General features: G+C 45.3%; 1 pseudogene; it reads left to right on the top strand.

Annotated features, from left to right (window-relative positions):
- LOC131586380 (uncharacterized) overlaps positions 1–25201 on the top strand; it is a 585722-nt pseudogene that overhangs the window by 268307 nt on the left and 292214 nt on the right.

Below are 25201 nucleotides of genomic sequence, written 5' to 3' on the forward strand. Positions count from 1 at the left end.
TGTATGATGGTGTTCCTATGGAATATGGATGGAGCTCATCAGGGGGATGCTGCTGCTCCCAGAGCCTGACCCCAGCATCCCTGGGCATGTGGGGGCTTCCCCAGTGGCCCATGGGGTGACCTGCTGCCCTCTCGCCAGCACCTGGGACTTGGGTACAAACCCAGGGCTGGATAAGAAGTCACTGGTGCTGGAAGAGGGCAGCAGAAACCCTGGCAAGGCCTGACCATGACACACAAAGGGAAATACCCACTCAGTGCTGGGGACAAACCATACCCACATCCTCCCTGCTGGCATTGCCCAAAACATATTTTGAACCAAGGCAAACCAGGTGAGCAGAGGAGTCCAAGCCCATTCTCACCTGCACACGAAACCAGCTGGTGCACAGGTTCTGCCTCCCCCTCTCTGCCACCCCCACCCATGGAGGATTTTGTCAGGCTGGCTGCCCCAGCCCCAGTCCTGGGAGAATCCCTCCTGCCACACCCTGCTTGGGCCAGGAGATGCTGGGACCAGAAGCCTACCCCTGTGTGGGCTCACCTGCAAATTGAGTGTAGGCTGTCTCCTGAAGGTAGGTGCCACAGCCAAAGTCTATTAACTTTGCCTGGCCGGTGTCCAGGTCTACCAGGATATTCTCTGGTTTTATGTCTCTGTGCAGGACCCCGCAGCTGGTGCAGTGCCGCACGGCTGCCAGGACCTGCCGGAACAGCTCCCGCGCCTCTTCCTCGGACAGGAACTTCCGTGCCCGAATAAAACGCCGCAGGTCCTGACACTGCTCCGGGCGCTCCAGCACCATAACAATGTAGCTGGGGAGCTCAAGCCACTCAAGCAGCTGCACCACGCCGGGGAAGCCTGTGGACACCTTGTCCAGCAGCACTATCTCCAGTGGTGCGCTGGTGCCGTCGGGCTGCGGGAGGAGCACGGTGCCGTCAGTGGGGCTGAGGCCGTGCCAGGGCTCGGGAAGCCCTCAGCCAGCCCGGGATGCTCTGTGCCCTCCACTGGCCCCATGCCCGCTCTCCCTCCAGGTGTCCTGGCAGCTCCCACCCTGCCGGGTCCCGGCTCATCCCCGCCCGGCACGCCCCGGCTTCTGCCGCTGGCCCCGCTCACTCACCAGCTCGCCCCAGTGCCGGACGCGGTTCCGTGGCACCTTTTTGATGGCCACCTGTAAGCCAAAGGGAACAGCGGATTCAGCTCAGCGCCTGCCGTGTCCAGCCCCATCCTACTCCTGCGCCCCCTTCTCCTCCTCCGCCCCCTCCGCCCGCTCCTCCTCCTCCGCCCGCCGCTGGCCCCACCGCTCACCGGGAGTCCGTCCGAGAGCCGAGTGGCTGCGAAAACTCTGCCAAAGCCGCCGCGTCCCAGCAGTGAACCCACTCGGTAGCGCTGCTGCAGGGCCTCCTGCGCCTTCCCTGGGGAAGAGACGCGGCCGTCAGTGCTCGGCCCGGGGCCAGGAACGGCCCCCGAGCGCTCCCCGACCTCCCCGGGCCGGGCATCCGCAGGCGTTCGCTCTTTGGAACGCGACAGCGGCGGCTCGGGGCCGGTGGCCGCGCTGCTGAGCGGCGGAGCTCGGGCCGGGGAAGCCGCAGCGGAGGCGGCGGCAGCGGCCGCGCCGCCTGTGTCCTCCGCGGGCCCTGGGAGGAGCCGGGGCCGGGGCCGGGGCCGGGGCCGGGGCCGGGGCCGGGGCCGGGCCAGGCGGAGCCAAAGGGCAGCGATGCCGCCCCAGCCCCAGGCAATGATGCCCGCCCAGCAGCGCCAGCGCCAGCACAGCCAGAGCTGGGCGGAGGTGACACCGCGGAGGGATGCTCGGGGCCGGGGCCGGGGCCGGGGCCGGGGCAGCCCCGCCCGGGGCCGGGGGCGGACCGGGGGCATGGCCCGGGTGGGCACGGGGAGAGGGAAACTGGAAGAGAATGGGACACAGGAAAAGGGAGAGCGGCAGAGGATGCAGGACAGTGGTAGAGGGAGAAGAAAGACAGGGAATTGATAAATTCGCTGCTTTCGCTGCTTTCGCTGCTTTCGGTGCTGCCGCTGCTGCCGCTGCTGCCGCCGCTGCCGCTGCAACTGAAGCACCGGGACCGTTTGTCCCCGTGTCCGTTTGTCCGTTGCCCGCTCGGCCCCGCCCCGAGCCCCGCGCTCCCCGGGCAGCCCCTGAGCCTGGCTAAACACGGGATCTTTGCCCTGGTGAGCCAAGAGCCAGAGTCTTGACTCCTGCACAGGGGCACAACAATGCCCTTGGCTGCTGCTGTGCCTTGTCCCTGCTGAGGGTCAGACACTGTCTGAGCACATTCCCTGAATGCAGAATTTGTACCTGAGCCAAGCACTGCACTTGTGTCTCCAGCATTGCTTTCCAAGTAAAACAGGGGGAGTCAAACTGGGTGTAGCTCATGGTATTTTACAGTGTCTAAAACTTGCCAAGTCTCAGATCTTAGAGGTGAGATCCATTTGGAATGAATGGGATGGAGAAACAGTGCAAGATGGAAAAGGGAAACATAAAAATCAATAGAGAAAAATAGAAAAAAACATATTGGTTGTTTCTTTGGATTTTATTTTCATTTCTTAAAAAAGTTGTTTCAATTTTCCCAGAATCTCATCCACAGTCCTGTCCTTTCCAACAACCTGTCCTGGAGAACAAGGCACAGCTCCTGTCACAAGATGTGCCCCCAGCTGCAGCTTCTCTTGGCTTCCCACACTGTGAATGCAGCACAACTCTTGCAGCAAAGCAGGACAAATATCTGAAGAACTTGACAACTTGTTCTTTCTTTTCCTTGTGGACAGGGGAGTTGTGCCATTGGTAAGGTTTTCATTGTTCCTCTTCTAGCCAAAGAAAACATGATGGGCTACCAGGAATTGTTGGGGAATACAAGCCTGGCTGAATGTGGAGAAAGAATCTCCAGAGCCTGCAGCCAGCAGTGGAGAGCTCATCATTCCAAATGCCCCATGGACATCTTGAAAGTGATCTGGAACGTGAAGATGGGCTGACAGAGGGAGTTTGTTTCTGTGTTCAGTTTAGATGATTCTACATGTCTTGCAGTGGTAGAAATCAAGAGCACAATCAGTTGATGATAAGCACCAGAACATGATAAGCTGGAGCTCTCAGTGGATGAAAGACAGTGAAAAGGAGAAATGCAGGGAATGACTTGGTGAACTTAGTGTGTAAGAAGGGTCATTTTTTCTTATTTTGTGGGATTTTTCTTGATTTTTGTGGGATATTCTAGAGATTTGGTGGAATGTTTCTGGAATTTGGTAGGGTTTGGGAATATTTACGGATTTTTTTTTTTAATTTTTTGCAATTTTGTAGTAATTTATCCCAATTTGGTGGGATTTTGCAAAAGTTTACATAATTTTGTGTTATTTTTATGAAATTGTAAACTATTTTGAGGAGACAGGAGGAATTTAGAGGGATTTTTCTTGATTTTGTGGAATTTTGTGGAGATTTGGTGGGATGATTCTGGAATTTGCTAGGGTTTTCAGAACATTTAGGGAGTTGTGTGTGATTTTTCTGCAACTTTCTGGGATTTTGTGGAGACATGAAGAATTTTGCGGTATTTTCTTAAATTTTGTGAAAATTTGTGGGGATTTGGTGGGATGTTCCTGGAATTTGCTGGGGTTTTGAGAAGATTTCTGCAATTTTGTGGGATTTTTCTTGAATTTTGTGGGATTTTTATTGATTCTTGTGGGATATTCAAGAGATTTTGTAAGATGTTACTGGAATTTGTTAGGGTTTTGGGAAGATTTAGAGATTTTTGTTTTTGTTTTTTCAATTTTTTGGGATGTTTTTTGAGTTTTATGGGATCTTGCAAAAGTTTAAATAATTTTGTTGGATTTTCAGGAATCTAGAAGGATTTTGAGAAGACTTGAAGAATTGTGAGGGATTTTTCTTAGATTTTGTGGTATTTTGTGGAGATTTGCTGGGATGTTTCTGGAATTTGGTGGGGTTTTTCCGACCATTTAGGGAATTGTGTGGGATTTTTCTGCAATTTGGTAGGATTTTTCTTGGACTTTGTAGGATATTGAGGAGATTTTGTGGGAGTTTTGTGGAATTTTGAGGGATTTTGAGAAGACATGAGGAATTTTGAGGTATTTTTTAGATTTTTTAGGAATTTGTTTAGATTTTCTGGGATGTTCATGGAATTTGGTAGGGTTTTGAGAAGATTTCTGCAATTTTGTGGGATTTTATGGAGACTTGAAGAATTTTGTGGGATTTTTCTTAGATTTTGTGGAAATTCGTGGGGATTTTGTGGGATGTTTCTGGAATTTTGTGGGATATTTTTGTACTGTTGTGGAATTTTCTGGTATTTTGTGGGATTTTGAGAAGACTTGAAGAATTTTGTTGGATTTTTCTTATATATTGTGGAATTTTGTGGCGATTTGGTGGGATGTTTCTGGAATTTGGTAGGGTTTTCAGAACATTTAATTAATTGTGTGGGATTTTTTCTGCAATTTAGTGGGATTTTTCTTGAATTTTGTAGGATATTGGGAAGAGTTGGTGGGAGTTTTGTAGAATTTTGAGGGATTTTGAGGAAACATGCGGAATTTTGAGGTATTTTCTCAGATTTTGTGGAAATTAATGGGGATTTTGTGGGATGTTACTGGAATTTGTTGGGCTTTTGAGAAGATTTCTGCAATTTTGTGGGATTTTTCTGAAATTTTGTGGAAATTTGTGGCGATTTGGTGGGATGTTTTTGGAATTTTGTGGGATTTTTTTGTACTGTTGTGGAATTTTCTGGTATTTTGTGGGATTTTGAGGAAACTTGTCAAATTGTGAGGGAATTTTCTTAGATTTTGTGGAATTTTTTGGCGATTTGGTGGGATGTTTCTGGAATTTGGTAAAGTTTTGAGAACATTTAATGAATTGTGTGGGATTTTTCTACAATTTAGTGGGATTTTTCTTGGATTTTGTAGGATATTGAAGAGATTTTGTAGGATTTTCCTTGAATTTGGTGGGATTTTGTGGAGACTTGAAGAATTTTGAGGTATTTTCTAAGATTTTGTGGAAATTTGTTTAGATTTTCTGGGATGTTTCTGGAAATTGTTGGGGTTTTGAGAAGATTTCTGCAATTTTGTGGGAGTTTTCTTGAATTTTGTGGGATCTTGTCGAGACTTGAAGAATTGTGATGGATTTTTCTTAGATTCTTTAGAATTTTGTGGAGTTTTTGTGGGATGTTTCTGGAATTTGCTGGGGTTTTCAGAACATTTAATGAATTGTGTGGGATTTTTCTGGAATTTGGTGGGATTTTTCCTGCATTTTGTAGGATATTGGGGAGATTTTGTGGGAGTTCTGTGGAATTTTGAGGGAATTTGAGAAGACATGAGGAATTTTGAGTTATTTTCTTAGATTTTGTGGAAATGAGTGGGGATTTTGTGGGATGTTTCTGGAATTTGGTGGGGTTTTGAGAACATTTCTGTAATTTTGTAGGATTTTTCTTGAATTTTGTGGGATTTTGTGGAGACTTCAAAAATTTTGAGGGATTTTTTCTTAGATTTTTTGGAAATCTGTGGCGATTTTGTGGGATGTTTCTGGAACTTGTTTGTGTTTTCAGAACATTTATGGAATTTTGTGGGATTTTTCTTGAATTTTGTTGGATATAGGGGAGATTTTGTGGGAGTTTTGTGGAATTTTGATGGATTTTGAGGAGACATGAAGGATTTTGTGGGATTTTTCTTAGATTTTGTGGAAATTTGTGGAGATTTTGTCGGATGTTTCTGGAATTTGTCTGTGTTTTCAGAACATTTATGGAATTGTGTGGGATTTCTCTGCAATTTTCTTGGTTTTTTCTTGAATTTTGTAGGATATTGAGAAAATTTTGTGAGGTGTTTCTGGGATATGGTAGGGTTTTGAGAAGTTTTCTGCAATTTTGTAGGATTTTTTTTTTTAATTTTTTTGTGATTTTGAGGAGACTTGAAGAATTATAAGTGATTTTTCTTAGATTTTGTGGAAATTTGTGGAGGTTTTGTGGGATGTTTCTGGAATTTGGTAGTGTTTTCAGAATATTTACGGAACTATTTGGGATTTTTCTGCAATTTTGTGGGATTTCAGCTATTTTGTAAAATATTGAGGAGATTTTGTGGAAGTTTTGTGGAATTTTGAGGGATTTTGAGGAGACATGAAAAATTTTTAGTTATTTTCTTTGATTTTGTAGAAATTTGTGGGGATTTAGTGGTATGTTTCTGGAATTTGCTGGGGTTTTGAGAACATTTAATCAATTGTGTGGGATTTTTCTGCAATTTGGTGGGATTTTTCTTGAATTTTTTAGGATATTGAGGAGATTTTGTGGTAGTTTTATGGAATTTTGAGGGAATTTGAGAAGACATGAAGAATTTTGAGGTATTTTCTCAGATTTTGTGGAAATTAGTGGAGATTTGGTGGGATGTTTCTGAAATTTGCTGGGGTTTTCAGAACATTTGATGAATTGTGTGGGATTTTTCTGCAATTTTGTGGGATTTTTCTTGAATTTTGCAGGATATTGGGGAGATTTTGTGGGAGTTTTGTTGAATTTTGAGGGATTTTGAGGAGACATGAAGTATTTTGAGGAATTTTCTTCGATTTTGTGGAAATTTGTTTAGATATTCTGGGATTTTTCTGGAATTTTGTGGGGTTTTGAGAAGATTTCTGCAATTTTGTGGGATCTTGTGGAGCGCTGAAGAATTGTGAGGGATTTTTCAGAGCTTCTTTGGAATTTTGTTGCGATTTGGTGGGATGTTTCTGGAATTTGGTTGGGTTTTGGGAAGGTTTAGGGGATTTTGTGAGAATTTTTTCTGGAATCTTGAGGGATTTTGAGGAGACTTGAAGATTTTTGTGGGATTTTTCTTAGATTTTGTGGAATTTTGTGGAGATTTGGTGGGATGTTTCTGGAATTTGCTGGGGTTTTCAGAACATTTGATGAATTGTGTGGGATTTTTCTGCAATTTTGTGGGATTTTTCTTGAATTTTGCAGGATATTGGGGAGATTTTGTGGGAGTTTTGTGGAATTTTGAGGGATTTTGAGGAGACATGAAGAATTTTGAGGGATTTTCGCAGATTTTGTCGAAATTTGTTTAGATTTTCTGGGAAGTTACTGGAATTTGGTAGGATTTTGGTAACATTTAATGAATTGTGTGATATTTTTCTGCAATTTTGTGGGATTTTTCTTGAATTTGGTGGGATTTTGTGAAGACTTGAAGAATTGTGTGGGATTTTTCTTAGATTTTTTGTAATTTTGTGGCTATTTGGTGGGATGTTTCTGTAATTTGGTGGGCTTTTGAGAAGATTTAGGGAATTTTGTTCAATTTTTTTTTGGAAACTTGGTGGATTTTGAGGAGTCTTGAAGAATTTTGTGGGATTTTTCTTAGATTTTGTGGAAATTTGTGGAGATTTTGTCGGATGTTTCTGGAATTTGGTGGGCTTTTGAGAAGATTTCTACAATTTTTGGGGATTTTTCTTTAATTTTGTCGGATATTGAGGAGATTTTGTTAGAGTTTTGTGGAATTTTGAGGGATTTTGAGGAGACATGAATGATTTTGAGTTATTTTCTTAGATTTCGTAGAAATTTGTGAGGATTTAGTGGGATGTTTCTGGAATTTGGTAGGATTTAGAGAACATTTATGGAATTGTATGGGATTTTTTTGCAATTTTGTGGGATTTTGTAGAGACTTGAAGAATTTTGAGGGTTTTTTCTTAGATTTTGTAGAATTTTGTGGAGATTTGGTGGGATGTTTCTGGAATTTGTTGGGTTTTGAGAAGCTTTCTGCAATTTTGTTGGAGTTTTTTCTAGAATTTTGTGGGATTTCTTGGAGACTTGATGAATTTTGTGGGATTTTTCTGAAATTTTGTGGAAATTTGTGGCGATTTGGTGGGATGTTTCTGGAATTTGGTAGTGTTTTCAGAACATTTACAGAACTGTGTGAGATTTTTCTGTAATTTTGTAGGATTTTTGTAATTTTGTAAAATATTGAGGAGATTTTGTGGGAGTTTTGTGGAATTTTGAAGGATTTTGAGGAGACATGAAGAATTTTGAATTATTTTCTTATATTTTGTGGAAATTTATTTAGATTTTCTGGGTTGTTTCTGGAATTTGTTGGGCTTTTGAGAAGATTTCTGCAAATTCGTGGGATCTTTCTTGAATTTTGTGGGATCTTGTGGAGAGCTGGAGAATTGTGAGGGATTTTTCAGAGCTTCTTTGGAAATTTGTGGAGATTTGGTGGGATGTTTCTGGAATTTGGTTGGGTTTTGGGAAGATCTAGGGATTTTTTGTTTTTGTTTTTTCAATTTCGCGCAATTTTTTTTGAGTTTTATGGATTTTGCAATAGTTGAAATAATTTTGTGGGATTTTTCTGCAATTTTTGGGATTTTTCTTGAATTTTTCAGGATATTGGGGAGATTTTGTGGGAGTTTTGTTGAATTTTGAGGGATTTTGAGGAGACATGAAGTATTTTGAGGGATTTTCTTAGATTTTGTGGAAATTTGTTTAGATATTCTGGGATGTTTCTGGAATTTGTTGGGCTTTTGAGAAGATTTCTGCAATTTTGTGGGATCTTGTGGAGAGTTGAAGAATTGTGAAGGATTTTTCAGAGCTTCTTTGGAAATTTGTGGAGATTTGGTGGGATGTTTCTGGAATTTGGTTGGGTTTTGAGAAGTTTTCTGCAATTTTGTTGGAGTTTTTTCTGGAATCTTGAAAGATTTTGTGGAGACTTGAAGAATTTTGTGGGATTTTTCTGAAATTTTGTGGAAATTTGTGGCGATTTGGTGGGATGTTTCTGGAATTTTGTGGGATCTTTTTGTACTGTTGTGGAATTTTCTGGTACTTGGTGGGATTTTGAGGAGACATGAAAAATTTTGAGGGATTTTTCTTCGATTTTGTGTGATTTTGTAGAGATTTTGTGGGATGTCTCTGGAATTTGGTGGGGTTTTCAGAACATTTAGGGAATTGTGTGGGATTTTTCTGCAATTTTGTAAGATTTTTCTTAGATTTTCCTGGATTTTTCTTAGATTTTGTGGAAATTGGTGGAGATTTTGAGAGGTTTCTGGAATTAGATGGGGTTTTGAAAAGATTTAGGCAATTTTGTGGTATTTTTTTCTGGAATTTTGTGGGATCTTGATTTTTGTGGGATATTGAGGAGATGATGTGAAATATTTCTGGAATTCTGAGGGCTTTGGAGGAGACAAGAAGAATTTGGTGAGGGATTTTTCTTAGATTTTGTGGAATTCTGTGAAGGTTTTGTGTGATTTCGCTGGAATTTTCTGGAATTTTCAGAAAATTGAAATAATTTTGTGGGATTTTTCTTGATTTTTGTAGGATATTGAGGAGATTTTTTGAGATGTTTCTGGAATTTGGTAGGGTTTTATGAAGATTTCTGCAATTTTGTGGGATTTGTTTTGAATTTTTGTAGGATATTGAGCAGATTTTGTGGGAGTTTTCTGCAATTTTGAAGGATTTTTAGGAAACATGAAGAATTAGGGGGTATTTTCTAAAATTTTGTGGAAATTTGTGGGGATTTTGTGGGAAGTTTCTGGAATTTGGTGGGGTTTTGAGAAGATTTAGGGAAATTTTGTGGGATTTTTCTTGAACTTGGTGGGATTTTGTGGAGACTTGATGAATTATGAGGTATTTTTCTTAGATTTTTTTGAATTTTGTGATGATTTTGTGGGATGTTTCTGGAATTTGGTAGGATTTTGGGAAGATTTAGGGGTTTTTTTTTAGTTTCTCAATTTTGTGGGATTTTTTTGCAATTTTGTGGGATTTTGCAAAAGTTTAAATATTTTTGTGGGATTTTTTTCTGGACTCTTGAGGGCTTTTGAGGAGACTTGAAAAATTTTGAGGGATTTTTCTTAGATTTTGTGGGATTTTGTAGAGATTTTTGGGATTTCTCTGGAATTTGGTGGAGTTTTCAGAACATTTAGGAAATTGTGTGGGATTTTTCTGGAATTTTGAGAAAATGGAAAGAATTTTGTGGGATTTTTCCGGATTTTTGTGGGATTTTTTTTCTTGAATTATGTGGGATTTTGAGGAGATTTTGTGGGATGTTTCTGAAATTTTGTGGGATTCAGAGGAGACTTGAAGAATTTTGCGGAATTTTCTTAGATTTTGTGAAAATTTGTGGAGATTTGGTGGGATGTTTCTGGAATTTGGTAGGGTTTTGGGAAGATTTAAGGATTTTTTTAATTTTTTTGCAATTCCATTGGATTTTTTTGCGACTTTGTGGGATTTTGCAAAGTTCAAATAATTTTGTGGGATTTTTCTGAAATCTTGAGGGATTTTGAGGAGACTTGAAGAATTTTGAAGGACTTTTATTAGATTTTGGGGTATTTTGTGGGGATATGGTGGGGTGTTTCTAAAGTTTGGTAGGGTTTTGAGTAGATTTCTGCAATTTTGTGGGATTTTTTTCTGGAATATTGTGAGATTTTATGGAGACCTGAAGAATTTTGTGTGATGTTTCTGGAATTTAGTGGGGTTTTTTGTAATGTTGTGGAATTTTCTGGTGTTTTGTGGGATTTTGAGGAGACTTGAAAAATTTTGTGGGATTTTTCTTAGATTTTGTGGAAATTTGTGGCGATTTGGTGGGATGTTTCTGGATTTTGCTGGGGTTTTTAGAACATTTAGGGAATTGTGTGGGATTTTTCTGCAGTTGGGTGGGTTTTTTCTTGAATTTTGTAGGATATTGAGGAGATTTTGTGGAATTTTTGTGGAATTTTTAGGGATTTTGAGGAGACATGTCGAATTTTGAGGTATTTTCTTAGATTTTGTGGTATTTTGTGGAGATGTTGTGGGATGTTTCTGGCATTTGGTGGCATTTTGAGAAGATTTCTGCAATTTTGTGGGATGTTTCTGGAATTTCGTGGGATTTGTCTTGATTTTACTAGGATATTCAAGAGATTTTGTGAGATTTTTCTGGAATTTGGCAGGGTTTGGGGAAGATATAGGGATTTTTTTTTAGTTTTTTGCAATTTCGTGGGATTTTGCAAAAGTTTCAATAATTTTGTGGGATTTTTCTGGAATCTTGAAGGATTTTCTGGAGACTTGAAGAATTTTATGTGATGTTTCTTAGATTTTGTGGTATTTTGTGGAGATTTTGTAAGATGTTTCTGGAATTTGGTAGGGTTTTGAGAAGATTTCTTCATCTTTTGGGGATTTTTTTCTGGAATTTTGTTAGATTTTTTGGAGACTTGAAGAATTTTGTGGGATTTTTCGTAGATTCTGTGGAAATTAGTGGGGATTTTGGTGGGATGTTTCTGGAATTTGGTCTGGTTTTCAGAACATTTAGGGAATTGTGTGGGATTTTTCTGCAGTTGGGTGGGTTTTTTCTTGAATTTTGTAGGATATTGAGGAGATTTTGTGGGATTTTTGTGGAATTTTGAGGGATTTTCAGGAGACATGAAGAATTTTGAGGTATTTTCTTAGATTTTGTGGAAATTTGTGGGGATTTTGTGGGATGTTTCTGGAATTTAATGGCATTTTGAGAAGATTTTTGCAATTTTGTGGGATTCTTCGGGAATTTTGTGGCATTTTTCTTGATTTTTTTGGATATTCAGGAGATTTTGTGACCTGTTTCTGGAATTTGGTAGGGTTTTGGGAAGATGTAGGGATTTTTTTAAATTTTGTGGAAATTTCATGGGATTTTTTGCAATTTTGTGGGATATTTCTAAAGTTTAAATAATTGTTTGGGATTTTTTTCTGGAATCTTGAAGGGTTTTGAGGAGACTTGAAAAATATTGAGAGATTTTTCTTAGATTTTGTGGGATTTTGTAGAGATTTTTGGGACGTCTCTGGAATTTGGTGGTGTTTTTAGACCATTTAGGAAATTGTGTGGGATATTTCTGGAATTTTGTGGAATTTTTCTGGGATTTTGTGAAATGTTTCTGGAATTTTGTGGGGTTTTTGTGGAATTTTTGGGGGTTTTGAGGAGACATGAAAATTTTGTGGGATTTTTCTTAAATTTTTTGGAAATTTATGGAGATATGGAAATATTTAGGGAATAATTGGAGATTTTTCTGCAATTTCTTGGGATTTTTTTGGAATTTTGTGACATTTTCAGACAATTTAAAGGAATTCTTGGGATGTTCTTGGGATTTTGTGGGAATTTTTTTTGTATTTTCTAGGATTTTTCTGGAATTATATAGGATTTTTCAGGATTTTTGTGGGGTTTTTCGGGGATATTGTGGGATTTTCCTGCAATTTCGTAGGATTTTTCTTGAATTTTGTAGGATTTTTCTGGAATTTTGAGGGATGTTACTGGAATTTTATGGGATTTTTTTGGAATGTTGTGGAAATTTGTGGGGATTTTGAGGGATGTTTCTGGAATTTGGTGAGGTTTTGAGAAGATTTCTGAAATTTTGTGGGATTTTTCTTGAACTTTGTGGGATTTTGTGAAGACTTGAGGAATTATGAGGTACTTTTCTTAGATTTTTTGGAATTTTGTGAAGATTTTGTGAGATGTTTCTGGAATTTGGTAGGGTTTTGGGAAGATTTCTGCAATTTTGTGGGATTTGTCTTGAATTTTGTAGGATATTGAGGAGATTTTATGGGAGTTTTCTGGAATTTGGTAGGGATTTTTAGGAAACATGAAGAATTATGGGGTATTTTCTAAAATTTTGTGGAAATTTGTGGAGATTTGGTGCGATGTTTCTGGAATTTGGTGCGCTTTTGAGAAGATTTCTGCAATTTTGTGGGATTTTTCTTGAACTTTGAGGGATTTTGTTGAGACTTGATGAATTATGAGGTATTTTTCTTAGATTTTGTAGACATTTGTGGAGATTTTGTGGGATGTTTCTGGAATTTCGTAGGATTTTGGGAAGATTTAGGGAATTTTGTGGGATTTTTTTCTGGAATCTTGATGGATTTTGAGGAGACTTGAAGAATTTTGTGGGATTTTTCTTAGATTTTGTGGAAATATGTAGAGATTTTGTGAGATGTTTCTGGAATTTGGTGGGGTATTCTGAACGCTTAGAGAATTGTGTGGGATTTTCTGCAATTTTGTGGGATTTTTCTTGAATTTTGTAAGATTTTTCTGGAATTTTGAGGGTTGTTACTGGAATTTTGTGGGATTTTTTTACAATGTTGTGGAAATTGGAGTAGATTTTGTGGAATGTTTCTGGAATTTTTGGGGTTTTGGGAAGATTTAGGGAATTTTGTGGCATTTTTTTAAAATTTTGTGTGATATTGAGGAGACTTGAAGAATTATGAGGGATTTTTCTTAGATTTTGTGGTGTTTTGTGAAGATTTTGTGGGATGTTTCTGGAATTTTGTGGGGTTTTGAGAAGATTTCTGAAATTTTGTGGGATTTTTCTTGCATTTCGTGGGATTTGTGGAGACTTGAAAAATTTTGAGGGATTTTTCTTAGATTTTGTTGATTTTTGTGGAGATTTTGTGGGATGTTTCTGGAATTTGTTGGGGTTTTAAGAAGACTTAGGGAGTTTAGTGGGATTTTTTGTGGAATTTCATGGATTTTTTCTGGAATTTTGTAGGATTTTGAGACCATTTGGGGCAATTTTTAAGAAGATTTTGATGAAAAAAAAAGGGAAAATAAAAGGGGGAAAACTGCTGAAATTTCTGTAAACAAAGGTGAAAAGCAAAACCATCCCAAGGGACCTGAACTCCGCGCTAAATCCGCATGGTTTGGCCCAATATCAGCCAAATGGGGTTAAAATCATCCCAAGGTGTCCAAATTGCAACCAAAAGGGCATAAAAATGCCCAAACTGGTGTCAAATCCACTCCAAATGGCCTAAAATCACCCTTGAATCTCCCAAATGGTGCAAGATCCACCCTGAAAGTCGCTGGTTTTGCCTCAAATCACCCAAAGGGCCCCAACATCCCCCAACCTGGCCTGAAACGCCCAAAAGGGACCTAAAATCACCCGAAAAGGGCTCGGTTCGACCAGCACCGGGACTGGGAGTGAGACCGAGATGGAGACTGAGACTGAGACCGAGAGCGGGCCTGAGACTGGGACTGAATCCGGCACCGGCACCGAGACCAGCACCGCTCCGGGACCGGGACTGAGACCGGGACCGGGACTGAGACCGGGACCGGCACCGCTCTGGGATTGAGATCGACACCGAGACCGGAATCGGCTCCGGGAGTGCCCCGGGACTGCTCCGAGACTGAGACCGAGGCCAGCACAGGGACTGGGATCAACACCAGGAGCGCTCCGAGACCGAGACTGAGACCAGAACTGGGATTAGCACTGGGATCACTCCTGGAGCAGCACTGGGATCAGCACCAGGATCACTCCTGGACCAGCACTGGGATCAGCACCGGGATCACTCCTGGACCAGCACTGGGATCAGCACCGGGATCGCTCCAGGACCAGCACTGGGATCAGCACCGGGATCACTCCTGGACCAGCACTGGGATCAGCACCGGGATCACTCCAGGACCAGCACTGGGATCAGCACTGGGATCACTCCTGGAGCAGCACTGGGATCAACACCAGGAGCGCTCTGAGACTGAGACCAGAACCGGGATCAGCACCGGGATCACTCCTGGAGCAGCACTGGGATCAATCCTGGAGCAGCACTGGGATCAGCACCGGGATCACGCCTGGAGCAGCACTGGGATCACTCCTGGAGCAGCACTGGGATCAGCACCGGGATCGCTCCAGGACCAGCACTGACACTGGGACAGGAACTGCTCCAAGGCCAAGACTGAGACCAGGACTGAAACCAGCCCTGGCACTGGCACTGAAACTGGCACCGCTCCGGGACCGAGACCAAGACCGGGACTGAGAGTGAGATGGAGACAAAGACTGGGACTGGGAGCGCTCTGGGACCGACACTGGGACCACTACAGCTCCGGGACAGAGATCGACACCGGGACTGGAATCAGCTCTGGGATTGCTCCGGGACCACCGCGTTCACTCTGGGCAGTTTTGGCCCTGCCTCTGGGAGAGACTGGGAAGGGCTGGGAGGGACTGGGAAAGAACTGGGAGGGAACTGGGAGGGAACTGGGAGGGAGCCCTGGGCAGGGCGGGACCGCCTCGGTTCACATCGTTCTGGTGCAGCCATCCCGGTCCATGTGGTCCCGGTCCATGTGATCCCAATCTCTGGTGCTGATCCATACGGTCCTGGTCGGTGCAATCCCGGTCTGTGCAATCCCAGTCTGTGCAATCCCAGCCCATGGATCCCAGTCTGTGTGGTCCTGCATGGCACACACTCCAAGAGTCTGGAATTCCAGTTCTCAGCTAGGAAAAGATGTTCCTGCCCTTGAAGGCAAAGCTCTTGAGAAGGGGCTGAGAGCCAAGTGCAGCAAGATCTTACAGTGACATTTCCCTGCCAGCCCCCAGAACTTCACCCGTGCCTGTTGTAGCTCCTGGATTGGGAATTAAATCAGGGGAGGGTCTCTGGTGGGAGCTGCCCTGGGTGCAGGGAGACGCTGATGTTAGCGTTCAGGAACACACATAATCACAGATTGATTATATGCAGGTGCTTGATTGAAGCGTATGGGAACTAGGGGTATCAGCAACCCAAATCTAGCTCCATCGTCTTTGTCCAAAGTGCACATATTTCTACAATTTCAGCTGTAGCACTAATCACTATAACAATCTTATCAATATTGCCTCATTAATATTGCTTGATTAGCTTTATCAATATTGCTTCATGAGAGTTAGCTCATCCTCGTACGAACATGTACAAATCTTATCTCTGGGTGGGTATCCTGGAATTCCCAAGTACCAGTTCCTGTTACCGTAAACATTTCAGCTTGCTAGACCATCCCCAATACCAGACATTCTTGTGGCCTACTTCTTCATGGTTTTAAGAAACATTTTCAGAAACATTTAACGTTATACTAACAAGGCTGTCACTGCTGTGGTGTCACAGACAGTGGAACACTGAGGCTGTCATGGCTGTGGTGTCACAGAGAGGGGAGTACTGGGGCTGTCACTGCTGCGGTGTGTGATAGATTGACATTTAAGTAAAAAAGATAAACAGCTAAAGAAGTTAAGGTTGCTGGAGGCTGATGGAAGTTTTTTCTCCTGGCCTATAACTGGTCATTTCCGAGAATTGACAGTAGTTTTGATCATCGAAAAGTGATATCAACCTGCGAACATCACCCTTTAAAACTTAAGCCCGGGAATTTCTCTTTTTCTTTGGTTTCTGGCTTTTGAAGAGGTAACAGGGCTCTGGTTCATCCTCCTCACCCCCAGGCCAGACAAGGCCACGGGAGGAGCGGGGCTGGCTGGAGTTCTGCAGTTCCCGGTGGGGGATGGAGACTGTGAAGTGACAGGAGCCCCTTCCCAGAGGGAAGTACTCCCATCTGTCCTACTGGTCTGGTCTTAATGTAAATCTTTGACTTCATCAAAGGGTCATTGCTAAACAAAACCTTGGTTTTGCCTGCTGACATTGCTGGTCAGGCGGTGTCCCAGGAGATGCTCTTGATGGTTGCCTCTTTTCCTGGGCATGGCACTGGAGGAGGTTCAGGCCCAGGTGATGCCACTGAAGGAAATGTGCCCTCATCCCAGGGATGCTCAACACAGACTCCCCCAGCCCCTCAGTGCCCTGCCGCTGGTCACAGCAGCCCCTGCCTGGCTCCTGCCTGCCCACACCATGGTCAGCCCTGCCTGCTCCTGGACATGGAGCTCAGCCAGGGCTGGTGCTGTGTGGGCTTTGCTGGTGGTACCAGGCAGACACTGGGGTGAGAGCTCCATCTCTTTATTGGAACAGAAGAGCTGTGCTGGGCCCTGCCCTGGCAGGAGGGACCCACCTTCAGTCCAGGCCACAGAGCAGGGCGGGTCCCTTCAGGGACACAGGGCCTTGCTTTGGGTGGTGGCAGCATCTGCACAGCAGCAAGCTGGTAATGCAGCTGTGACAGGGACATCACGTATGGGCATGGAGATGTGAAATGTGTGGTGCAGGTGTCCCTGAGGGAGGTGTTTGGCTGGACTTGTGAAGCTGCAGAGGGGAACCTGTTGAGAGAGGAGATGGCTGAGGCCCCAGCTGCAGCTGGCACACAGGGACCCTCTTGCACAGCGGGAGATTCTCACTGTGCTCAAAGTTTCCCTCTGAAGACTAAGAGGTGAATGTGGATGGGCTCAGCAACTGGGCTGCAGGCCAAACAATTGAGTTAGCAAAAGAAGAAATTGAGAAAATACAAGTTTATCCATAGCAAGGAAGAAAGCAAGGCCATTAGCATGGAAACCAATAAAAAGGGACATAAGGGGTATTTGCAGTTGTAATAAATGGAATTGTTTCGTGCTAACTAAATTGGAACTGTTATTAAAGTTATTATTGGAAACAATCATGAATCAGTGTTACAAAGCAGATGTACCCCTTTGCAGATGTTACATGTCAAAATTAATGTACAGGATGTAGTTTAGAAGATAAATGGTGTCTCAAGGCCAAAATGGCCTTGAGATGGACCAAAATTAGAACAAATTTAGGCATTGGGCTTAAAGATTAGTAAACATAAGGCTAATTAGTAGACTAACATAACACAAGGCTTAGTACACACACGCAAACCTGTAAGGTTATCCAAAGGACAATGAGGAAGAGGAGAAGCCTTCGCCAAAAGACCACCAAAAGAAGACTGAAGACCCCCTAACAACAAGTGAGGCATGCGCCGTGAAGAAAAGTGACGTAAAGTCAGAAAAATCGGAAATAGGAGGAAACTTACAGGAAACATTAATGAATATGTAAAAGCATACAGTATATGAGTTTAGCTTGAAGTGCTTTGTTTTGAATGTGAGGCAGGGTGGGAAGCCTCTGTACCCTGGTCAGTTTTGCTTATGATTTAATCATACTTAATTTCTAGCAGATTATATATATAATTTTTTTTTTATTAACCTGTATTATTTCATTAAACTATATTCTTTTATACTACATTAGTATTCAATGAAGTAAATTGTATTCATTTTTAATTAAACTGCCATTAAGCCAAGGGACCTAGTTGTCAAAATTCTAATTTCATTTTTAACAATATTTTAACAAGGAAGGCTGTTAAAACAACATTTTTTATTTAACAAACATGGCACAACATGAGGTATATTAACAAAGAAGGCCCCTTACGGTGACAACATTCTACTGTTCAAACTGTAAAACATCTTTGTGTACTGATCAGGAGGTCACGATTTACTCTTTACAATCCTGATGCTGAATGTCTCCTTAGGAGGTCTGGTCACAGAGAAGAATGAGCCCCTTTTGGGCTGCCCCTGTTTGGACAACCTGCTCCTCACCCCGAGCCTCAGCATGTCTGACATCGCCCACCTGGGACTGACATCCCAAAACATTGAGAACATTTATCCATTTTTCTTTATAATTAAAATCTAATAAATTAATAAAAATAAAATTTTAATTTTTACAATAATATTATTCTGCATTTTTATAACCTAATTTTTATATTTATATGAAAGAATTGATACAATTTTAGCAACTAAAAACATTATCGCTCCTTGGTTCAAAGTACTACAATTCCCTTCATTAATTGGTCACTATTTCTCCCTCTTTATCCTAATTACACCTATTTTTTGTCTTTTGAGCATATTTTTTTATAATTTTTTCAGACAGGGTAAAAGGGGCCACTTTGGGGTCCATGGAGACTTTTCTGGGGAACATTTGGGGCAGTTTTGGGTCTGGGGCGGGAATTTAGAAAGAACTTAGGGGTCTGCAAGATACTTGGTGGAGCCGGGTGGGCACTTGGAGGGGCACTTAGGGATTCTGTGGGACAATTCGGGGTCCGGGGGAGCACTTGGGGGTCCAGGGGGGCGCTTGGAGGTCAGGGAGGGGAATCTGGGGGCCCTTCGGGGTCCGGACGGGCACTTGGGGAGCTGTGACAGGGAATCTATGGGCCGCGGGGGATGATGGGAGTTGTAGGCGCCGGTATAATACGGTTTAATGGGGCCGCGGAGCATCACGGGAGTTATAGGCGCAGCTCCAATGGGTTCCGGTGAGCCGCGGGGCATGACGGGAGATGGAGTCCCGGCTGGAATAGCGCTCTATGGGCGCCGCGGAGCATGATGGGAGCTGTAGTCCCGGAAGTGGCTCGGAAGGCGCGTTCGGCGGTGTGGGGAAGCGCTTGGAGAAAACTTTTGTGTCCGAGCCGTGCTGCAGGTCCTGGGGGCGAATGTATACGGCTCGGGAGCACTTGGGGGGAACCTGGGGAGCTGTAACCGGGCTCTTTAGGGCGGGGGGCACGGCAGGAGGTTTGGGCGCGGAACTGTGTTGTGGGATGATGGGAGATGAATTCCCAGGAGTGGCTGGAAGGGGAATCTGTGGGGTCGGGAGCATTCAGGGATCCAGGGACGCTTTGGGGGGTCCCGAACGGGCGCTGAGGGGTCACTCGGGGATCCTGGAGGGTCTTGGGGAGACATGGGACATATGGGGGGCGATCCCGGGGTTCTGGGGAGCGCAGGGCATATTCCCAGTTCCTCACAACCTGGTCTCAGTTGCCCCCTGCAGGCTCCTACTCACTGCCAGTATGATCCCAGTATGATCCCAGTATGATGTCAGTACACAGCCAGTGCAATCTCAGCCACTGCCAGGATGATCCCAGGATTATCCCAGTACAAACCAGTCCCTGCCAGTGCTGCCGCTCCTGGGATCCCCCAGCCCTCTCTGTGTTCCCCCCTCCCGCATCTCCCCAGAGGAGCCCCAAGGGCTGGCAGTCCCCAGCCAGGGTCCCCAGCCAGCCCCAGGTTGGATCTGCAGCCCCCAATTTTCCCAGTTTCCCTCTCCTTTTCCCCGGGCCGGGTTCCCCCCGTCCCCAGCGGGTGGGAGCAGCGGAGAGCCCCGCGCTGCCCATCCCGACCTGTCCCGGCTCCATCCCCGCTCCTGCCGTGGGCTGTGAGGGGTTTGGGAACGGGGCACCGAGGGTGTCACTGCTCCTGGGGGAGGAGGAGGAGGAGGGATGGAAGAGGAGGGATGAAGAAGGAGAGTGAGAAGGAATGGAAGTAGGAGAAGAAGCTGGTGTTAGGGAGGAGAAGGAGGAGGGATGGAAGGGGAGGAGAGGGAGGAAGATGTTGTAAATACTCTACAAACCCCTTCATTCTTGTCCCCCATGGGGATGTGTCCGCCCATCACAGAACACGGGCGGGAAGGGGTCTCAAGATATATCCAACATGGACCTAAGGTATTTTAGACAAAGAAGGCTCAGACTTACGAGACGTGGTCCTGGGTTTATTGTGTGTGGATCGCCCGGGGCAAGAAAGAGGCTGAGATTCCCCGGGTGCTCTCTTAAACTTGGGGGAGGGGGTGGCCAGGGGATACAGGGGGGTTACAGCCAATGGGACAGGGAAAAGAAAAGGGAGGTTAGGTAGGGACTGACCTTATACAACACCAAGGGTGAGTTCTTCCCTTGGGACATACCATCATTTTTTAAATGAACTTCAACAGGAAGAGGAGGAAAAAAGGAGGATCAGTGAAAGGAGAAGGAACCAAGAGGTCAAGAACTCCCTGAATATACAGTCCCCCACCTGTGGGATCATCACCCCCCATCCCACAGGCGCCCCGAGAGGGGGAGCTCAGCCCAGATATCCTGGGGGGTCCCTGGGTTGAATTTTTTTTGGGGGGGGGGATATTTAAGAATTAAGGACTGCAAAGCTGAGCAGAAAATGCCCCTTGTGAAGACATTGGGGATCACAGCATCCCAGAGTGGGGAGATGGAAACAGGGGGAACTTTTCTGATTCCTGGCACTCCCAGCAGCCTGGGGAGGGCAGGGACCGAGCAGACAGGGGACCCCCAGTACAAGTGTGACCCCCAGCAGCTGGGATGGGGGGAACCACTGAACACCAAAAGGAGAGACCAGAGATGGGGAACTCCTGGGAGGCATTTTCAGGGCTGAATCTTGGTGTTTGGGAGGTTTTTACAGATAGCTTGGGATTTCTAGAGATGGACTTGGGCAGGAGGAACCCCCTAATCCAATGTGCTTGTGAATTGTATTTCTCCCCAAACCAGGATTTCCCAATCCCAGACCTTGGCCGGATGGAGAAGGAGGCTGTGAGGAAGAGGAAGATGCTCCAGGACACCCAGGCAGGTGAGGAGGAAGTCAGTGCCCCTTTCCCCCTCTCTCCTGCTCCATCTCCCAGCCCAGCCTGGCCCCCGGCTGCAGGACAACCCCGCTGCCGACGCCGTCCTGCCGGGGACGCACTGGGGGGATCTCCTTCCCCTTCCCTCTGGCACGGAGGCAAATCCCATCCTCTCCCTGTCCTTCCTCCCCCAGACAAGGAGCTGAGGATGGAGACCAGGGAGGGCAAATCCCCAGAGCAGAACCTCATGGAAGAGGCCATTTTGAGCAGCTCCACAGTGCAGGAATACAATGGGGAGGAAAAGCCCCAGAGATCCCGCAGGAGGAGGGGCTCCAAACCCATCCCAGGGTGCTCTGAGGAGGAAAGACCCACCCTGTGCCGGGAAGGTGGCCAGAGATCCAGCCAGGGCTCTGAGCTGGTGGTCCATGAGCAGCTTCAGGATGGGGAGAAGCGCTACAAGTGCTTGGAGTGTGGGAAAAGCTTCAGCCAGAGCTCATTCCTGATCCGCCACCAGATGATCCACACTGGGGAATGGGCCTATGAGTGTGGACAATGTGGGAAGGGCTTCAGCTGCAGCTCCCACCTCATCATCCACCGGCGCATCCACACTGGGGAGAGGCCCTACGAGTGTCCCGAGTGTGGGAAGAGCTTCAGCCAGAGCTCCAGCCTGATCTGCCACCAGAGGATCCACACTGGGGAACGTCCCTATGAGTGTCGGGAGTGTGGGATGACCTTCAGCCGGAGGTCCCAACTGACCATCCACCAGATGATCCACACTGGGGAGAGGCCCTACGAGTGTCCTCAGTGTGGGAAGAGGTTTCAGACCAGCTCCACTCTCCTCAGGCACCAGCGGTTTCACACGGATGAGAGGCCCTTCCGCTGCCCTGACTGCAGGAAGGGCTTCAAGCGAAACTCCCACCTCATCAGGCACCGGCGCATCCACACTGGGGAGAGGCCCTGTGAGTGTCCCCAGTGTGGGAAGAGCTTCACCCAGAGATCTCACTTGACCAGACACCAACAGAGGCACCGGTAAGGGAAGCCCTGCGAGTGCCCCAAGTGCAGGAAGAGCTTCGTGCGCTTCCCCAGCTCCATCTCCCATCAGAGGACCCACATTGGGCAGAGCTCTGATGACCCACGTTCCCAGTGATCTGTGTTGGGAACAAACTGGGTTGGTGGTCATTTTGATTTGGCCCTAATTTTCTTTTCATTCATCTTCATCACTTTAAAACAGACAAAATTGGGGTAAAAGTCAACAGATTCGTCAAAGGCATCTAAAGCCTCACTTTTTACCAGTGCTTGAAGGGAATCTGGTATTCAGGGAGGTAAATGGGTGGGTTTTGGGGGTATTTGGTATATTTGTCTCCATCTCTTGGCACTCAAGGAGATGAGCGAGTTCAATCTGTCACCTCAAAATCACTTTATGCCACTGAAAAGTACTCATTCCCACCCAGATTTCCTGGATTCCACAGCCCCTCAGGGTGTGTTGCCTTAAGATTTAGCTTTCATATTTTTCATATTCTGCACTGCCTGGGTTTGTAGTTTTGAACTTCATATTATGTGTTAGTGAGCTCTCTTCACAGAGTAGGTAGACAAAACAATTCATTTTCTAGCTTGATACCAAGGACAGTTGTTAGAAGTTTCAGGCCCAAAAGCATAAACAAGGGTGGACTGAAGAGAGAAAACAAGAAGGATGGGACTTCATCATCTGAAGCTGTAACTGGACAATGAACCCAAATATGCAGATGGAACTAAACTTCTAAAAATGTGAGACCTTGTGATCACTTGTCCATTTTTGTGACCATTTCTGGTCTATCTTGGCTGTAGCCCTGGCCTGGCTCTTGTACTGCCCATGGTATATTTAAATTCTTCTAATAAACTTTATTCTTAACTCTGTCCGGCCTCTGTTCTAGGTCAGCCTTCTGAAGGCATCAGGTGGAATGGGGTTGGAAGGGGACTGGGTGAAGTGGGATGCAAATCAGGAGGGGTGAGATGGGCATTGGGGGGGGGCAGGATGGGTGGGATGGAGTTTGGGAGGTGTGAAATGGGGGAAATAGGGATTGGGAAGGGGTCTTGATGTTCAGCAGGGATGGGTTGGGGTTGGGATTGGGGAGGTGGGGTGGGGTCTGCAATGAGACAGCCAAAGTTTGGGGATGATGAAGGGAGGGGGAGCCCATTACTGAGTGAGTTTTTGTGTGAGGTGCCCCTGCCCAGGGAGGCAAGGATTGAGTTTCAAATGAACATTGTTAAAGTGAGTGGTGTGGGCAAGAGGGAATTCCATCCCTCTGCCTCAGAGGTTGGGCCCTGCAAGCCCAGGGAGAAACTCCACCCTGGACCCCTCGTGGGGAGGCAGCCCAGGGATTTCTGATTGGGTTTGGGCCCCTGGGGTTTCTCCCTTGCTGTGTTCCCAGTGGTCCCTGACCTTGAACTCCACCCTGGTTCTCAAACCCCATCTCCCTGCCTCTGTTTGGGGCTGTCTCTGGATCTGAGTTTGTTCCTGAGCTGAAGAAATGTTTTCCTGAGCAGAATCCCATCTCGTTGGTGTCCCATGCCTGTTCCTGGTAACTGTGGCCTCCCTGGACATGATCCTGCAGCCCCGGAATGCAAGACCCTGCAAAATCAAGCCCCCCAGACCCCCCAAATATCAAAAAATTCCCATAAATTTGCCCAAATTCCCCAAAATTCCCTTAATTTTTCCTAAATTATTCTTTTTGTCCCACTCCAAGACCAGGTGCCTCCACTGGATCTCGGGGACACCCCCAGGAATTTGGAGGGGGTCTCTCCTCCCCTGCCACCTCCAAAACCCCACCGCTTTTGGGAAAAAAAAACCCAAACAAAATCACTTGGATTCAAGGGGGAGTTCCCCAATTTTTAATGTATTTTTTGGGTGTTCCCCCCAAATTTTTCAGGTTTTTTCTTCATTTTTTTGTCATTTTTTTTTGGTTTTGGCATTTTTCAAAATGAACTTTTTTGGGGGGGGTTCCCCCAATTTTTGGGGGGGGGGGTCCCTCAATTTTTTTCTGGGAATTCAACCCCTCCCTTGATATATCCTTTGTCCCCCTCCCCCCAAATTGGGTTGAGGGGATTTTTTTTTTTTCTGTTATTCTTTATTTTTACCATTCCCCCCCCCCCTTTTTTTTCTTTTTTCCTCTTTTAAATTATTTGTACTTAATTTGGGGGGCTGAGGGGCAGGAATTTTGGGGAGGGGTTGCCTGGGGGGGCTAGAAAATTTGGGGAGACGCCCATCCCCCCAAAAACAGGAAAAATCACAGGAATTCTGGTGTTTTCCCCCCATCCCAAGGTGTGAAAAATATGAAATAAAAAATTTACGTTCTCAACTTTTCTGGTGATTTTTTGGGAGGGAGTTGCGATTTTGGGGGGTTGAGTTGGGGAGGAGTTGCTGGTTTTTTGTAGGGGAGTCTCCTAGGTTTTGGGGTGGAATTTGGGGGGAATTTGGAGGTTTGGGGGGAAATTTGGGGTGTTGGGGAGAAACTTTGAGGGTCCTGGGGGAATGTCAAGGTTTTAGGGCAGAAATTTTAAGATTTTTTTTGCAACATTTGGGTGTAGGTGGAGGAAATTTGGGGTTTTAGGGAGAACTTTGGGTTTCTTAGGGGGAGGATTTGGGGTTTTGGGAAAGAAATTGGGGGTTGGGGGGGAAATTCGGTGGTTTTGGGAGAAATTTGGGGGGGTGGGGAAATTTTGGGGGTTTTGATGAATTCTGGGGTTTTGAGGGGAAGTTTGGGTTGGGAAGAAATTTTGAGTTTCGGGGTGGGATTTTGAGTCTTCGGTGGATTTGGGACTTTGGGGGGAGTATGGGGGTTGTGGGGTTTTTGGGGCGATTTGTGAGGAATTTTGGTATTTTGGGGGAGAAATTTGGTGGTTTTGGGGGGAAATTCAGAGGTCGTGGAGGGGTTCTGATTTTTGGGAAAGGGATTTGGGGAGAATTTTTTGGGTTTTGGGGGAATTTCCATTGATGGGGAGGGGTCCTGATCCCATTGAGAAGGGGCATTTTGGGGAGGCATCCTGAATTTGGGGGGGGGGGTGTCTCAGGGGGGATTTCCGATTTTAGGGCGGGGTTTGAGGTGAATCTGGGGGGATTTTCCAGCGATGGGGAGGCATCTTGGGGGTGGGATGTGAGGAGAGGTCTCAACAGAGCCCAATCCTGAGCTGGAAGCGGGGGGGATGTTGGGAGTGGAATCTGGGGAGGATCTGGGGGAAGATTTTCCAGCCATGGGGAAGGGTCCCGATCCTGGGGCAGTTCCTGAATTTGGGGAGCAGTCTGGAATTTG

Source organism: Poecile atricapillus, chromosome 19 (assembly GCF_030490865.1).
Source record: "Poecile atricapillus isolate bPoeAtr1 chromosome 19, bPoeAtr1.hap1, whole genome shotgun sequence".
NCBI lineage: Eukaryota > Metazoa > Chordata > Aves > Passeriformes > Paridae > Poecile > Poecile atricapillus.